Raw genomic sequence first — 19,026 nt, 5'->3', positions numbered from 1 at the left:
CACACGCACACACACACACATGACACACACGCACGGTGCACAGAAACACACACCCTCTGCTCCTCTACTGTATCTCCATGTGCTATTCTTCACCAGAGGCTACGGCTCCTTAGGTTGGGCTGAGACAGCATCTTTGTACAACACCGACCGTCTGCTCTGTAATCAAATACCATCTGTCGCTACATCTGAAGTCTCTCTCTCTCTCTCTCTCTCTCTCTCAGGCACACACACCACATCTGTGCTTGCCGGTCTTGAGTGTGTGTGTGTGTGTGTGTGTGTGTGTGTGTGTGTGTGTGTGTGTGTGTGTGTGTGTGTGTGTGTGTGTGTGTGTGTGTGTGTGTGTGTGTGTGTGTGTGTGTGTGTGCGTGTGTGTGTGTGTGTGTGTGTGTGCATGTGTGTGCGTGTGTGTGTGTGGGTGCGTGCGTGCGCGCACACACACACACATACAGTATGTGTGCGCACATGCACACATATGTCCATTTCCATAGAAAACGAGCCATGTATACCTGCTGTAATTCCACCTGATTCATTCTGTGGCCTGGGGGGGAGGAAGTCAGCAGTCGAGTCACTTTCACCACCTTCCTGTTTTTCTTTTTGTCTCGACGTATCCCGTAGAGGGTTCAAGGGTCATTGTCTTCAGGTAGACATGTTTGCTCTGCAGGCCTGCGTGTCAGCCAGACCTTGGCTGCAGTATCAGCACAAGAGATAGTGGACTTCATCCCCCTCAGTCTTAGATCAACGGCCCACTATCTCAAAAGGCTGCCAGCCTTTCCCAATGTTTGCCCAATGTTTGTCCCTGCTCCGGCACACATAACGTTGACACAGCCCCCAAGGTCCCTCTCCAAGTCCCTCCTCCTTCGTGGCGGCTTGTTATCGCACACTCAGGTTCAAGATTAATGTGCTAATGTTTTCCGTCTAGCAGTCCAGGTCAGTGGTCTTTCAGGGGAGAGGGATTCAAGGTAAGAGCAGGTTGTTATGGAACAATGGTTCTGTCCAGAGCAGAAGACACATGATAATGTGAATTCACTTGGCCGGGACAGTTTTGCCAGGCTATTTCAAATGCACAATTCCCAACAAGTACAAGATTATGGGAAAGATTGTAGACCGCAAAAGTATAGACGTGGCTGAAAGTCCACATGGCAGAAGACACTTGAGTAAATGATGCTATTCTCCTTTGTGTCTTTGCCTATCAGGCTATCAAAGTTATTGGCTTTGTTTGGAAGTATTCCACATTTGAAGATTCTGACCGCTTCTTCAACGAATATCCAAAGACTTTTTCAGAGACATGTTTTAGGGCTATAAGGCCTCCCTGTGTATGTACAAATGTTACGCTCATCTGCACATACCGTACTTTTAAATTGAATACAAAATGTAATTATACTTTTCACGTGCACACCAAAGCATTCAACTACCTGATTAAAGCAACCATATTAGACAAGCATTCCGCAGCATTCAAATGGAATGAATCTTCACGTGTTAACACATTATAATGGAAATACACCAAAAAAGAATTGATACATGGACATAATAAACTGCACTCATCATGTGTGCACAATCTGATGATCATGAGAAATCAGGGATGGGGACACCTAGTGGTCAGTATGTGCAGTACATCATTGACAGCTACTGTGTATATATACTATGTGGTTCCCAAATATTTTCATGTCAAGGACCCCCAAATTGACACTAAATCGCCTGCAGACCCCTATTTGAAAGGATATGCCAGCCAGGGACCCCTAGAAGAGAAGATTTTTACGGCTCTAGCAGTGGTTTTCAACCATTTTCATTTCAAGGGCCCCCGGTTTGACCTGAATTAGGCTACGGTCCCCTATTTAATGGCATTTATCTCTGGGACCCCAATGTATATTGTATAATCAAAGTTAACTCTGAGTTACAGACCCATAAGGGTCAATTTGGTTCCATTTGTACACTCTCTCGAGTCTCGAGTTACAGACCCATAAGGGTCCATTTGGTTCCTAACTATAATTTACCTGGGGACCCCCTTGAACTCCCTCAAGGACCCCTGGGGGTCCCCGGACCCCACTTTGGGAACCACTGTACTACAGTATACACTCGTCAACTGATGTACATTTGTGACCTTTGTAAAATCACTTTGGTGATGTGATTCATTGCAACATACTCATCAAAATGTTGTGATAACGTTTACACTTCTATCCTGTTCCCTCCATTTGCACATCTCAAGTGCGTGCGTGCGTGCGTGCGTGCGTGCGTGTTTGTTTTCTACTGCTGGAAGATTCCAGTTGGAAAGATCATTGCCCCCCCCCCCATTCCCCCGCCCCTCTCTCTCCATCTCTCTGTCTCTGTCTCTGTCTCTCTCCATCTCTCTCCATCTCTCTCTCCAACTCTCTTCCTCTCTCCCTCTCTCTCTCTCTCTCTCTCTCTCTCTCTCTCTCTCTCTGGAAGGCTCCAGCGCAACTGGAGCCTCAGAGGCTCAGGAGAGGAGCCTGGGAAAGGAGGAACAAAGGGCCGTCCGTCTGCAGCCATCGCTGTCCTACGCCTCCTCCTCCCACTGCCACCCCCCTCCACACACACACACACACACACACACACACACAGCCCCCCCCCCCCCCCCCCCCCCCCCCCACCACCCTCTGCTGGCCAGTGCTCCAAATTAAGACTTCAGACGAGAAAATGGGCCCGCTACCCGCTGGAGAAAGGGAACGAGAAAGAGGGAAAGGGGGAGAGAGAGAGAGAGAGAGAGAAGGAACCCTGTCACACGCCAAGAGGAGCAGTGTGACAAAGGCTCTGTTGTTGGACGGCCGGGCCCCCCCGACAATCAGAGACGAAAACACACATACACACACACACACACACACACACACACACACACACACACACACACACACACACACACACACACACACTTCCACAAAACACATGTACACACAGCATGTGCATTCATAAAAGAATATATATGTGTGCACACATACACAAATAATTATACACACATTTATTTTGTGCATGCAGAGTATACGTGCAGAAATCTATAATGAATACAGTGAGCATGTCATGCAGCAGATGTTAATCCCCATGGTGCTACAGTATGCTCTTCACTCTGGCAGGGAAGGGGAAAGGTGTTAATGTAAGCACATTAACCCTGGCGTCTCGATTTCGGGCAGATCTACAAGCTCATAATAACATTGTGGACCACATGCCTCAGGAACAGTTGGTTCCCGAGGCCACTATACTTACAAGCTGAGCTTGTATTGGCTGTTTTTGTAAGGGGGGTAAAAGGAGGAGGCCTAGCTCTAATATATTAAAGTCTAACTCATGTTGATTAGGTGAAGTAATGGTGATGTAAAACAAACGGTGCAAACACAAACATTAAATGTCATTAACAATAAAGTGTAACTATCTTGTAACTATCTTGCCACAAAAACAATTATGTATGAATTCCAAACTGGGTTCAGAACATCCCACTCCATTGACACATGCCTACTCCTCTATTTGAGCGACCACATCAAACACGAGGTGGATGCTGGCAAATACTGCAGCATGGTCATGGACCTCCAAAAGGCTTTTGACACCGTGAACCACTCCATACTGGTTAACAGGCTAAAAGCAATTGGTTTTGATAGCACATCAGTGAACAGATGGTGGAGGTGAACGGAACACTGCCCCCCCCCCCCTCCCAGTGAGCTGTGGCGTTCCACAAGGAAGCATACTAGGGCCTTTACTGTTCCTAATATATGTAAACGACGATGACTCAGCACTGCTGGTCTCGGACAGGAACAAACTGCAGGTTGAAATGGCCCTCAGCTCTGAACTCGGTAGAATCTGCACCTGGCTCACTGATAACAAACTATCTTTACACCTGGGAAAAACTTAATCCATTCTATTTGGATCAAATAGTAATCTCAGCAAGGCAGGTGGCTTCTTGGTTAGAGTGGGTGACAATATTATCACACGAAAAGATGAAATTACCTACCTAGGTTCCATCCTGGAGGCAAATCTTTCCGGTGATAAAATGGCCACCAACGTAATCAAAAAACATCTTGAAGACCCTAACAGGAGCCCTCGTAAGGTTTCTTCGACTATGCATGCACCCCCTGGTACCACAGCACCTCTAAGGCCCTTAAAACAAGGCAACAGACTTCCCAAAACAAACTGGTCAGGCTACTACTTGGCCTCACTCCCAGAACCCACCTCACCCCTGCCCACTTTGACAGGCTGGAATGGCTTAGGGTTGACGACAGAGTACGGCATCTTGCAATGGGTCTGGTCCACAAGATTCGCTACACCACCAAGATACCCATGTACCTGTCTAAATACTTCCTTAATGTCAACAAAGTCCACACCCACAACACCAGAGGGAGTTCAACAAACCATGTGCAACCCAGATTCGGCACAAACAAGGGACTAAATTAATTTCGCTCCTATGCCACCAAAATGTGGAACACCCTACCAACAGTCATTAAGACATGCAAATCCCTTGACTCCTTCAAAACTGCTCTCAAAGGGCACCTACGGACGGCTGCAATTCGAAACTGGCCCCGGTAAAATCTAAATCTCCCACCCACCCCTTTTCCCCCTCACTGTATATGTTTCTTTTCCCTTTTTACCTCCTCTATCATGATTTCCTGTTTTGACTATATAGTTGTGTATATACGTCTCTTAAAGGACAACTTTAGTTTTTTTCAACCATGGTTCATGTTTTAGGTTGTTATTAGAGAAAGTAAAAGATGAGTGTTCATTTTTCTTCATTTGCTGCTTTCTTTCGTTTTAGGGATTTTAGCGGTTTTTGACAGGGGGGGCGGGGGCATTCGAGCATGGGGCTAAATATTTTTTTAAGTATTTTTTTACAAAATTTTAGAGCGATTTATTTTTTTATTATTTACTCTAGTCCTACTAAACCCCAAGAAATTACATCTGGCCACAAAAGATCACGAGATCTACTGAATGTGTCAAACTGCATATTGAGCCTATAACACACAGTGTGGCTTCCCCCCAGTAGGCTACCTTCACATTCAGTAGATCCTGTGATCTTCTAAAAAAAAAAAATCGCCATAATATTTTGTAAAGAAATACATATTTAGCCCCATGCTCGAATGCCCCCGCCCCCCTGTCAAAAGCCGCTAAAATCCCTAAAACGAAAGAAACCAGCAAATGAAGAAAAATTAACACTCATCTTATACTTTCTCTAATAACAACCTAAAACATGAACCTTGGTTGAAAAAAACTAAAGTTGTCCTTTAATGTTTTGATGAATTGAAAATGGTGGGCCCTATTGTAAACAAGTGTAATGCTTTATGGTGTCGTCCACTCATTTAACAGTTTTTGTATTGAGTTGTACTTGAAATGTACTGTAATTCTGCAAACTGTTTATATCAATCAATCAATCAATCAAAAGAGACAATATGACGTAAATGACACATTATGACGTAAATGTTCCCTTCATTGTCAATGCGTTTACAAAACAAACATTGAACTAAAGACAAACATTAAACCTGTGTATAGAGGGGCTAGCGCCCCTCAAAAATACATAGCCCCATGTTCGTATGCCCCCGCCCCCCTGTAAAAATAGCTAAAATCACTAAAACAAAAGCAAATGAAAAAAACAATAACACATCTTTTACTTTCTCAAATTTTAATGACAACCCAAAACATGAACCTTGGTTGAAAAAAACGAATGTTGCCCTTTAAGCTTTCCTGGTCTCCTGATTGATATCACTTATTGCTCCCTACAGGCTATACCTGATCCACACGCACACACACACACGCACACGCACACATACACGCTCAACAGAAACAGCAGACGAGCAAGTCAAAGTCCTGCTAGACATATGACATAATCCTTCCCCCCCAAAAAAATAAAAACACAAAATACAAACATAATATGCATGGCAGGGAGACACGTCGTAAAAACCAAAAGAGCATCCAAGCAGAGAATGAAAAAGGGAGAACATGATGGAGGTAGAGAGAGAGAGAGAGAGAGAGGGGGGGGGGGGCAAGGGGGAGAGAGCTGAGATGAAAACTGAACTGGTTTTGGATTCCCCCAGTTTAAACTGGTTATAGTGGGTCCAAGACAGATGGCACTCACTCAGGGAAACACTGGGCTGTCCTGCCTTGGTCTCTCTTCATGAGCCTCTAGTTCAGTCCTCTCTCTCTCTCTCTCTCTCTCTCTCTCTCTCTCACACACACACACACACACACACACACACACCACACACACACACACAACCCACACACACTAACAAACCTCTTTTAATAGCCATTATTGGCATCCTTTGCCTCTCCCAGATCCCCGAATCAGAAATCACAGAGGCCCATTATATTTATCATTGACCCATTTGGCAAGATGGCGCATCGAGTGCTGGATTAAATCTAAAGCAGTTTATAATCCCATAATTCAAATGTTTTAATTACTTAGATGAACAGGAGGTGTTTGAGCAAAGGCTAATCTCTGAGACATAAGGGGAGAGAGAGACAGTGGGACAGAGAGAGAGAGAGAGAGAGAGAGAGGGCAAGAGAACGATATTTGTGTTGCGCAAGCCTTCAGGACAAACAAACCCACGTTAACATGCATTCCAACTGTAGTACAGTCCCACAGACAGGCTTATTTGTAGAATATTAGCGCTGTATTAATATTTACCACCTGTTATCGGTGCAGATTAAACTATTTTATTATAATTGACACTGAGGCAAGGCCCGCACACTCCAACAGCAGTAGGAGAAAACCATTACCAAGCCTAGATATTTCCATGCATGGGAGCACACTTTACAGCAGGGGTAGGCAACCTTAGGCACGGGGTGCCAACATTGGCACAGGGGGGGTTGGGGGGGGGGGGGGGGGGGGGGGGTTTATCACTGGCACACTGGCATGAGTGTGTGAAAGAGTTTTTTTTTTTTTTAAGTTGAATTTAAAAAAAGTATCCTTGCATCTACAAATTGCATCCTCCATAATATAATTCTACATTTATTCAAACTCCTAACTCTGTGGAGGGATTCTGGGAGATTGCTACTGATCATTACATCCTGACGTGAAAGAAAATATATCTAAAGAAGAAAAAAACTAAAGGTTGTTATGAATATGGACAACCGAAATCTGTTGGAAATATAACATTTTGATATGGAATCATAATTAAACTTAATGTTGATATGGCACACTGACTATATCAAGAAAATGAAAACATGGCACTTCATGTCAAAAAGGTTGCTGCGCTGACCCCTGCTTTACAATACATAGGCCTACAGTTCAGAGTCTTGGTCTTTGTTTGCTCAAACTTATTTTAACAGCTATTTCTTGACGCAGCTATTTCTTGCTGTGGGTCATCATCATCATCACAAGCAGCCTCGCTCGTTGCTGTATATCTTGAGCACCACCACACAGGTCCAGTTTGTGTAACTGATCCCACAATTGTGTTTGATAGCCACCCCAGCTGTCAATCAGACCCCGGGACAAAAGGCTTCTAAACCCAGGCTCATGACCTCATGCCGGGGGTCTGCTCCGTTCCGGAGGGGTCTTAACACCGTTCAACTGCCTTTTGTGTCTGGGGGCCATTTTTCAGACGCTGCTGAGTACCGCGAATCGGCCTCGCGGCATCCCCGGGGGACTTCGGGAGCCAGCACAAAACCACACACCCCACATTATGTACAGTATACGCACGCATGTACACTAGACAGACACACACCCCCATGAGCATGCACACGCACGCACACACACACACGCACACATACACAAACACACACGCACGCACGACCTGATCGCCACACACATCATCCCCCTTGATCCGCTGAGCCAGGAGTGAGCCTTAAGACAAGGAGTGACGACCAGGACAGCTGCAGGGTTTGGAAGCCAGTCTTAGCTAGTCCTCCCCCACCAGCACCACCACACCAAGCCACCCCACCTTCAGCCAGCCAAACAAGCCATTGTTTCTGGCCGGAGCCTGTGGTATTTCATTTGTCATGAAATGGATACAGACACGGGACGAGCACGAGGCACTTTCTCCAAAAAAGACATTGGGTGCTGCTGCTGATAGCGGCCACTGCTGTTGTGGCTGGCCAGGCTACTTGCTTCACACAACCCTCCCACCCACTCACTCACTCACTCACTCACTCACTCACTCACTCACTCACTCACTCACTCACTCACTCACTCACACACACACACACACACACACACCCTCAACCACCAAAAAACCAACATCCTTAACCTTCTAATGCAGCTTGCCACAGCACCCTGCAGAACAACTATTAATAAACCTGCGTTTCCCAAGGTGGAACCATGGGTGGAATCTGAAGGGTATTGTTTTCCAAAGAGGCTGAAGAAAGAGAGAGTATATATGTACAGAGAGGGAGAGGGAGACAGAGGGTGGCTGGCTTTACATGCCTATGTGTTTTTAAACTCCCCCACGATGTTTCGTTGCTTCGGTTTCTGGGGGGGGGGGGCATTAGGCAGGTAGGTCGTTAACATCCGACAGTCGCTGCCAGCTAGCCAGCCCCCGCAGAGAATGGCTCCGGTCTAATGGGTCTTATGACATCGTATGCTGCATGCTGCTGCCCCCCCGTCCACCGTATAATTAGCCAACCTTTACACATTTGCGTGGCCACTAGACGTTAATCCACTGACAACATGCCACGTCTTAGACCAACTCTCAACACGTAGTTAACAGGCCAAAAAAAAAGTGTCTTGATGGATTGACAACGCACCCTTCATGGGCTGTGGCATTTACATGAAAATGCTGAGGACTCGGGAGGCCATTCCAGTCTGAGGCCTCCATCATCTAAGTCCCCCTCCTAACCTCACCCCTCTCCCCAGTCCAACAGAGTTCATGGTCAGAAAACAATACCCCTCTATCTCTGTCAAGGGCATTCCTTGGCACAACAATAGGACCGTCTCCTCCACCCTTTCGCCCCCCCACCCCCAATATTTCCCCCCCCCCCCCCCCCCCCCTTTCCCCATTCTCCAGCCATTCCATCAAAGAGCATTCCTGATCCAGAGCCCCCTAAGCCCGTCGCCCTGGGCCTGTCCATGTGACACGACACGGCAGACAGTCATCTTTAAGAAGTGATTCACTCTGGTATCCAAAGCCTAGAGAGCTTGGCTGCCAAGATACCCGACATAGCCATGCATGGGGCCAGGTACGCAACAGCTGCTCCCCAACAATAAAGGCAGAAAAATGGGAGGCACTCGATCAGGGGTGGGGTGGGGGTGGTTATGGCGGGGGGTGGAAGATGCAGCCCTGGCCTAACCTCCCTCTCAAGCGTGGCCCTATTGTCACCTTGAGCCAGTTGGTGCCTGCCTGCCCTGCGAGACAATAGAGCACCATGTGTGGGCACCCGTTTTGAATGCCATCAATGCATTGAAAGGGACAAAATCAGGTTTAATCAGAGCATCGAATGCTCTCAGTAGCCGTCCACTCTACTGACCTACCAAGATCTCAGTAGGCTACATTCTGTGCGGTTGATCACGGCTACCAGCGACGACGACGCGCGTTGTCAACTGACTATGTGGCCGGTTAAGACTGATATGAAGTTAGAGGGAGAAAGTCTCTGTGTGCTCTAATCCAGGGGTGGGTGACTTTGACGATGGAGAGGGCCACTATATTTCCACACTCACTCCAGAGGGCCACATTGCATATTACTGTCGTAGCAACGCACTGCGACGTGTTTTGACCTTGTAGATCGGCTATTTTTCCTATATTTGAATTGAAATCCTGAATCATTTTTTTGCTTCTATTTGAATTGGAATCCTGAAAAGTGAAATTCTTATTTCATTTCAAATGCATTTAGTTATAGTTATGTTAACTTTATAAACTAAATACAAATACATTGGACATAAAAAAAAACATTTGAATAATATAGTCATTAAGCTACGTATATAGACTCAAGTAATTAAAGCGGGTCATGTTTGCCTGTTTGGAATTGTAGAAGCCGAAATCAATAATATGTCAGTATTCTGATATTAATCTGCAGGCCGCATTAAGTGATGGTGGGGGCCGCATGTGGCCCCCGGGCCGCCAGTTGCCCATGTATGATCTAATCTCTTTAGGTGAGGTGTTGGGAGCACAATAGAAAAAAAGCAGCATCTCCCATTTTCTTTGGATAGGGTTATGCATGTCTAGCCAGAGGATCATAACAGAACAGCGAGTCTATGATGTAGGCTGGCCCTAACCTGTTCAGAGCTTTATAAACAAGTAGATAAGACTAAAAGCTCTGGAACTCTGGAAAACACAGGGAGCCCTCGTCGTTGTTTTTGTTTGTAGTCTAGCAGGAGAGTTCTGAATAAGCTGCAACCTTTCAATGGACTTATTAGGAGAACCTGGTCCATCCATTGTAGCAGTCCAACGTACTTGGGATAAAAGCATGAGTTCGCTTTTCCAGCATCTGAGTTAGGAATGGTTCTACTCTGACAATATTTGAGATGAGAGCATGCTGTTTTTGTCCCTTTGTTTATACAGGATTTATAAAACTCAAAGTCTAAAATTAAATAACACCTAGTAGTCCGACAGCTGGGGGTGTGGAGTGGGACATTTGGTATATCGTTTTTGCCAGAAGGCTTGTTACTTCTGTTTCGATCAAGGGAGTCAGGTTGGACATTTTTGAAAGAGCTGGGAAAACCTCATCCCTTTCAGTAACTAAGATTTATAATCTTTCCCTCATTTAATTTTAGAAAGTCACAGCCTGACTGGATCCTGGACTTTTTACTGCCAGACCCCAAGTGGTCATGCAGCGTGGACAGTCCCTCACACACCCCTAAATACTGGAGTGTTGCGTACCGAGGCCACGTATGTCGGACTAACGGGATGTAGGAGTTATGAGCAGTCCCTGGGGGCCATCACTGTATGGGAATATAGCTCTTCCCGGGATCTTTGAGTGCTGCTGTGGAGGTCAGATGAGTGTGCCACAGGGATCAAGCTCTCTCCCATCCCTGCAGGATGCATAATGACAGCAGGTGCTTGAGTAGGGCAAAAAGGATTATGTAAGGAAGAACATCATCCCAGTAATGGACTGCTTGTGATGATACAGACCGGAAAGTGCTGGAGGTGTCTATAGCCCAGGTCCCAACAATCAGACTTTCCCCTGCCGCTGCCAGTGCCCTGAATGAAGACAAGGACATTGAAATAAAAGCAAAATAATTAAAACCCCAAAAACTAAATAAAACAGTCTGTAAGAATCCCAAGTAGCTGCTCAAATGTTACTTTACTTGCACAATTCCATTCCAGAAGTTGTGGGAGGGGCCATAAATGTATCTTAAATCTGTGTAGAATGCATGTGTGTGCGCATGTGTGTGTGTGTGTGTGTGTGTGTGTGTGTGTGTGTGTGTGTGTGTATGTGTGTGTGTGTGTGTGTGTGTGTGTGCGTGTGTGCGTGTGTGCGTGCGTGCGTGCGTGCGTGCGTGCGTGCGTGCGTGCGTGCGTGCGTGCGTGCGTGCGTGCGTGCGTGCGTGCGTGCGTGCGTGCGACTGTAGCGTCAAGAGGCGTCAAGAAAGAGCCTAGATCAGGTGTCTCTTCTTGGTTTTTAAACAGCTGGAACTACTTCAACTTGTAGCGTGGGAAAAGCGTTTCCGTTTTTTCTTTTGCCCACGCCAAGTTGTAGCATGGGCAGAAAGAGATAGTCATAACTGAAGAGCGTGTGACTGATATGTGCAGGTTATTGGAGGGAGATGATTGGTTCCAGCCTTGAGGAGGCTAGTTTAAAATGCAGCTCCTATGAGATTTCCTCCCCGTTCCACACCAGCTAGAATGTCTGTAGAATGTTTGTTAGAGCTGTTCTCCTGCTGTGTTTTGAGTCCCATGCATAAACACGTAGCGCTAAGGTTACCGTAACGCAATGAAACTGCATAAAACATGAAAGAATTAGTGGCAGTGATGATGATTTTTAGAAAAAGAAGCCCTTATAGTGATATTGTAGGTATTAGGTATTGTTTCTTAATACTACAGTAGACCTCTCCAGTCCACTACAGGGTGGAGAGCAGGAAGATGTTTTTTTCCCCCCTTCCTTGGGAGAAGTGCATGGTACACATTCTTCTACCAAGATGGTGCAACCCTGCTCGACACATGGGCAGCCGTAAATAAGACAATGGCATGTCGCTCTCTTCAGAGGCACCTCGTCTGGAAGCCCCTACACGCTGCCTGGAGGTCGTGTGAAGGAGGTGTCAGCCCATCAAGAGGCCTGACACACACACACACACACACACACACACACACACACACACACACACACACACACACACACACACACACACACACACACACTTTCTCTCTCTCTCTCTCTCTCTCTCTCTCTCTCTCTCTCTCTCTCTCTCTCTCTCTCTCTCTCTCTCTCTCTCTCTCTCTCAGATGTTACATTGAAAATGTTGCACCATACCAGCGACACAGACCACAAATCATGCAGAAGGAGACAGGGCAGATATTACCTCACCTTAAGTGTTTACATAAACTCCAGTGAACCAAAGCCTTGGGAAGTGGTATGACTCTTGAAGCAGGTCCTGGCCCACTCCCCGAGTGATTTATGAAGATACAATCTAAGCAGATCGTCCATCATAAATGGAGAGATTAAATGAATACACTTCGGTCTGCAGAGGTAGCAGCTTATCCACATAAGTTAAGTACACCTCTCCATGTCCTTAAAAAGACAAAGCAAGGCATAAAAATACCCCACTCTCAATCTAAGCTCGAAGGTGAAGGACTTTCAGAGGGCGAGTGGGATTGTTTATCTCTATATCACTTATTTTATTCCACTATTTCACGATGGAAACAAACAAACAAAAAAAAACATGCAAAAGTGTGCGAGAGAGAGAGAGCTAAAACGAGACAGAAAGAAGAGAGACGCGGCGAGAGAGAAGAGCGTGAGGATGTTTGTTTGGAACTTGTTAACTTTCCCCCTGGGGCAGAGAACAGAGAAAGGCAGAAGAGGGGAACGGGAGGTTAACGGAGGACTAGTACGGAGAAAGGAGAGAGGGAATTTACCACAGCAGCTCAGGAGGGCGCTCATTACGATATTAAACAAGATTTAATAAGTGAGAGTGATTTGATGAGGTGATTATCCCGGTCCATTAATCAAGCAGGCTTCTGGCCTCACTGTAATATGGCCCATCTTTCCCCTCTACAGTCTACACCAAAGCCTCTTTAGATGCTGAGCTCCTTACTGTACTAACGCCGATGCAGAAACAACAAGAGGGGGAGGGGGGAGGGAGGAGAGGACATATCTCTCAACCCTGTGGGCACTTTGAACACCCACTCATCCTGCCACACACACACACACACACACACACACGCACAGGCACAGGCACACACACGCACACGCACACGCGCACACGCACACGCACACGCACACAGGCACACGCACACACGCACACACACACGCCTCCCATCTCATGCATCTGAAAGATTGAACTCCTTAGCGTTTGGGTCAGAAAGTCTAAAGTCTAAAGCGGCGGAGACGTAAGAGGGTGATAACTGCTGTGATATTAACGAGAAAGCATCTGTCGGCATTAGGGATTTAGAGCTGAGGAGGGAACAGAAGGAGGCCGTGTGAATTCCACTGGATTGTTGGGTTTCAGCGTCATGCAGGGGACTTAAAATCCCCCCGTCTATATTATGCTTGTGCGCGCGCGTGTGTGTGTGTGTGTGTGTGTGTGTGTGTGTGTGTGTGTGTGTGTGTGTGTGTGTGTGTGTGTGTGTGTGTGTGTGTGTGTGTGTGTGTGTGTGTGTGTGTGTGTGTGTGTGTGTGTGCGCGCGTCTGTGACACTATCACACTGGATTGTCAGATGTCACTAAATGCTTCTAAGGAAATTGAACTATAATGCTTTATAGGATGGCATGTGTGACGCTGGTGGAAAGTAACTAAATACATTTACTCAAGTACCGCAATTGTGAGGTACTTTACTTGAGTTTGTAAATTTTTCTAACATACTCCACTACATCTCAGAGGCAAGTCGATGAACAGCAAGCGTGGGAGCACTTGCCGTAGCACTTGCCCTAGCCTTGACGACCTTACAGGTGTATGAATTTATCTAACTTAGATAGCTTTTGATGTAGACATAGCACTATAGTATACATGCATAGTTTCATTACAGTATATAGATATTCCACTGTTCCTAGCTATTGTATGATTCATGATGACTATTTTTATGTATTTGATGTATTACCATGTTTTTGTTCTTGCTTAATGTAAATCGCTCTGGATTAAGAGCGTCTGCTAAATGCCTAAATTGTAAATTGTGGGAGCTGCTCTACTGTGTGTGAACACCATGAAAAGACACAGTAGCATGTAGAGTAAGTACATTATTATAATGCAGTGTTCCTACCAAATATAACACCAGAAGATGAGATCAAACTTCGTCATCGCTTTCAAAGCTTTCTTTTATTGCCAAGCCACGGTTAAACGGCAGACATTATAATTATAAAAGATACTGTTGCGTCATTATCATTACACAGAGTAGTATAGTATAGTATAGTATAGTATAGTATAGTATAGTATAGTATAGTATAGTATAGTATAGTATAGTATAGTATAGTATAGTATAGTATAGTATAGTATAGTATAGTATAGTATAGAATACTTAAAACAGCTCGACCATAACCTTACAATACAATGGAGGAGAAAAAAGTATGCCAGCCATCCCCAGAAACATTTGAAATGCTCAAGTGGAAGAAGATTACCTCAAAGCAGGCATGGGGACGAAGCTGGTTCCGGGAAACTGGCTGAGCGTATTAACACAATAAACACGGAAAATATAATACAAGAATGTTTTTTATAAACATAATCCAGAGAGATGAGAACAAACCAACCTGGAATATAATCCCAAGGAGGAGGTCCCCTGGTTATCTTTCATCAGTCTCTGTGCAAACACACACACACACACACACACACACACACACACTCTCACACACACACACACACACACACACACACACACACACACACACACACACACACACACACACACACACACACACACACACACTCTATTTCTCATTTGCGTGTAATCAACAGATAATCTTTAAGAGGATGCTGTCACTTCAGCAGCTACATCTGCACTGAAATCTCCCCCTTGTTTTTTTTCTCAGCAGTGAGATGAATAATAAGTAAACTGGCTTAAGCACCCAATTTCTCCTCAACTTAAAGCTTTAAGGGCTATAGGGGTCATGCAGTGTGCTATAAGCATAATGAATAACCTTGTGATCAAAATAAAATGCTTCAGTTCTTCTGCATCGTGATTTGTTGTGAGCTTGCATATTGCCTATTTTCGGCTTGCGATGCTCGTTGTACGAGTATAAAATAAGTGTTTAGTACATTGTCAAAAACGATGTTATGGCTCGATGAAAATAACACTTTTTTGTATAAAAGTATAAATTAGGCTTTGAGGTTTACTCAAAGGGCAGATGCAGCATTTGGTCGCTGACAGTCTGGGGGCTGTAAGACAATGTCGCCTTGGTGAGTAACTTTCTCTCCCTCTCTCTCTCTCTCTCTCTCGCTTTCCGTGTATCTAAGCAGCGTAATTTGAGTAAATGACAGGGGAACATCTGCTGTGCATAAGAGAGAGGCCAACACTTTAACATGCAGATGTCTCTCTCCATCTGCATTAATTCAATAATTACTGCAATAGAGGGAGGACGGGGGGGTATTTTTTTTTTATAGCTTAAGACAATGTTATCTGTGCCAGTTGGAATTGGGAGGGTGAAACATAGGGAGAGAGAGAGAGAGAGGAGAGAGAGAGAGAGAGAGAGAGAGCTGTATAGATGTGGTTTGGGGGAGAGGAGGGGTAGATTATTATACCATTTAGCCAGAGCAAGCTGTCACATTGCGGAGAATCCCACTAATTCCGCCGTGCCCTTGGAGCGTCACTGGCAGACTTTGAGTGACCGCTGATGCCTCAACGCCATCACACCACCACCACCACCACCACCACATGACCAATCCACTTCACACACACACGCACAAGCACACACGCACAAGCACGCACGCACGCACGCACGCACGCACGCACGCACGCACGCACGCACGCACGCACGCACGCACGCACAGACAGACAGACAGACAGACAGACAGACAGACAGACAGACAGACACACACACACACACACACACGCAAAGAGTACTGCTATATCTATAAGTGAGTGTCCTCACAAGGATAGCAAGATTGATGCACGAAAATGCATGTAAATCCTTTTCGGATTATATCCGTATCATGTCCTTCTGACAGTGAACCTGCAAACATGAATAAAGTTATTACACCACAACATTGAGCAAGCGGTGAGGGGCATGGCAATGAGGGGCATGGCGGTGAGGGGCATGGCGGTGAGGGGCATGGCGCAAGGGCAAATCGCCAGTACGTTCCAGATGGAATTCTCCCTTCATTTTATCTTGCCTTTTGGCCCTGGCTGGATCCTGCTCGTAGATATAATACGGTTTTCAATTAAGGAGGGCTAATTCTCAAGAGACGTTTAAACTTAAAAACAAGAAATGACTAGAAAAGTCATTATATATCAGCTTGCATTCCATTCTCTTGCATATTGTACCTTAGTGGGGCTTTCTGTAGTGGCGTTTGCAGTCACTAGTCATGGTGCGGCGAGGGAGAGGAGAGCGGGCTTAGTGTCCCATTGGCCGTGGGGCTTAGTGTCCCATTGGCCGTGGGGCTTAGTGTCCCATTGGCCGTATAGTCTCCCATTGGCTCTAGAGGCCAGCCAATCATGAAAATCTCGCCACTAGACCACGTGACTAGACTAGAAAGTCATCAAGCTGATAAAAAGGCAAAGACCCAGGTCAGGAGAGTGTGCTACTGTACATACAGTAGACCCCCCTCACTCCTCCAAAGTGTTGGCCCTGCACCTTCAGGGCCACATGACAAGACTAGTGCAGAGTGATCAGATGGGCCATGCAGGCTAGCCTTGGACAATGTAAGGAGGCTGCTGCATCTCATAGATGTTGCCTAAAATCTGATTTGTCCAGCTGCAGTCGTTAGATTGAATGAAGGCCTTTGATCATCTAGATTAGAATGGCCTTTTTATGGCCAGCGCTTGGGGCGATGGCCTTCCGTGCCCCCTTTTATTGATATGATCAAGGTGTTATATAATAATCCAACAGCTGTGGTGCTGCTTGTGGGCAAGAACTGCTCCCCCTTTTTGCCATCAAGGCAGAGTTGACCCCTAAATCCATTACTGTTTGTGCTTTTTCTTGAGCAGCTGGTACAGACCATTCGTCAGTCACCCGTATGTTGTTCACATTCTCTATGAATGGAACGCATCATCATGTTTCATATACATATGCAGACCACCTGATAACAATGCCATGCAATGTATATCCCACAAATACTGTCTATTTTTATCATTATGGTAAACCATCTGGGGTTAAAATAAATTGGCAGAAATCTGTTTGGTTACCACTGAACCAGGTGATGATCATGGCAATCATCTGTCCTTCTATTCCGGTTGTCAAGAATTGTCCATATCTGGAATCACAAATATTCCCTTGATTAAAGCAGTAGTTGTCTCCGCCAGGACGAAGGTATAGCAGAGATAATTTTTTTCACTCTGTCCGAGTGTCCGTCCGTCCGTCTGTCTGTGAACAGTTAATCTCCGTTAATACCGTTGGCCCGATCGAAGCAAAACTGAGAACCCCCTGGATGCCAGAGCAGAACCTCTGCCCCCAAATGTTCAGATCGGACTGTTATAGCACCACCAGGAGGCCTATTTTTGCAAAACACATTTTTTGATATTCCGCCAGGCGCCTACTACAGATTTCATCATGTGAATCCATGTGATCGAGACATATTCCATCCGGATTGGCTCAAATTGGCTTCCAAAGTTTGGCTTCCAAAGGAGTTCAAATTGGCTTCCAAAAGAGCACTTTTTCTAGTTAAACATAATTTTGGTAACACGCTCAAGAAAATTGTTTCTGATTTAAATGGTCCTCATAGCCAAATTAAATGCAAAATTCCTTTTCCCTTTTCCTTCTTCCTTTTGTGACGGCCCCTGGGGCTTTTGCCAGGGTTCTGTGTGCTGTATGCATAATTGTATTGCAGGATGTTGGGTGGTGTTGGAAGTAATCAGAGGAAGGGGAGACACCTGGCCACTGTCTCCTCTTTGTATAAAACACCTGCCCTTTGCATGGGTCTTCTCTTCATTCCTCTCTAGGCCACAGGAGAGGCAACAGAAGAGCATTTCTGATTGATTGCCTTTGTTAGACTAATTGAATTAGAATTGACTAGCTACTTTTGGGCATGTTAACCTGCCTATTTGTGTTGGAAACTATTACTTGCTTTACATTAACTGTTCATCATTTGTTAATAAAAGCAAGACTTTTTTTTGCATATGTGTGTTTCCCCTTTAAGTGCTTTACAGAGTCGAATGAATGGGCCACCCCCCTTGCTTTAAAAAATGTTTGGGCCAAATGTCAGGGATGAATTTTTGACCCAGTCCAGCCCTGGTGATTATCAGTCCCGAACGGAATCCGTGGCCGCGTGTTCAGACGAGAACTCTGTGGAATTACAGCGGAGAACAGAGTGTGTACAAGCTCTGATAGTTATGTATAAATTATTGTCTCATAATCCTATGCTTCCATTTGGTGACAATTTGGCCGTTTACAGACGCGACCAACAAACCGTGTTTTCCGTTGCAGATGATCATCCACTAGTAATGCACGTCATGAATGTACATGAAAGCCATTAAAAGAAAAATACTATGGAATTTTATATAGCTGGTGCCAAATGATTAATTGATTACATCACTAGCAAAAAAAAATATTTTACAAAAGTCAGCCTCCTGGTGGCGCTATAACAGGCCGTTCTAGAACATTTTGGGCAGAGGTTCATCGTTGGCATCTAGGGGGTGTGTGTGCAAAGTTTGGCATCGACCGGGTTAACGGTGCCAGAGATTAGCTGTACACAGACGGACGGACGGACGGACGGACGGACAGACACACCTGGTTCTTCTTCTTGTACATGGGTGACTGGTCTATTTGGCAGCCCGTTACCGCCACTTAGCGACATTATAGCATTTTCATAAAGTGTGCGTTCTCGTGTAAAGGGTAAATAAAAAATGAGAACGCAACGGGACTTTGA

The sequence above is a fragment of the Electrona antarctica genome (genome assembly GCF_951216825.1).
Source record: "Electrona antarctica genome assembly, chromosome: 17".
In the NCBI taxonomy this organism is placed as follows: domain Eukaryota; kingdom Metazoa; phylum Chordata; class Actinopteri; order Myctophiformes; family Myctophidae; genus Electrona; species Electrona antarctica.
This window is presented reverse-complemented; position numbering follows the sequence as displayed.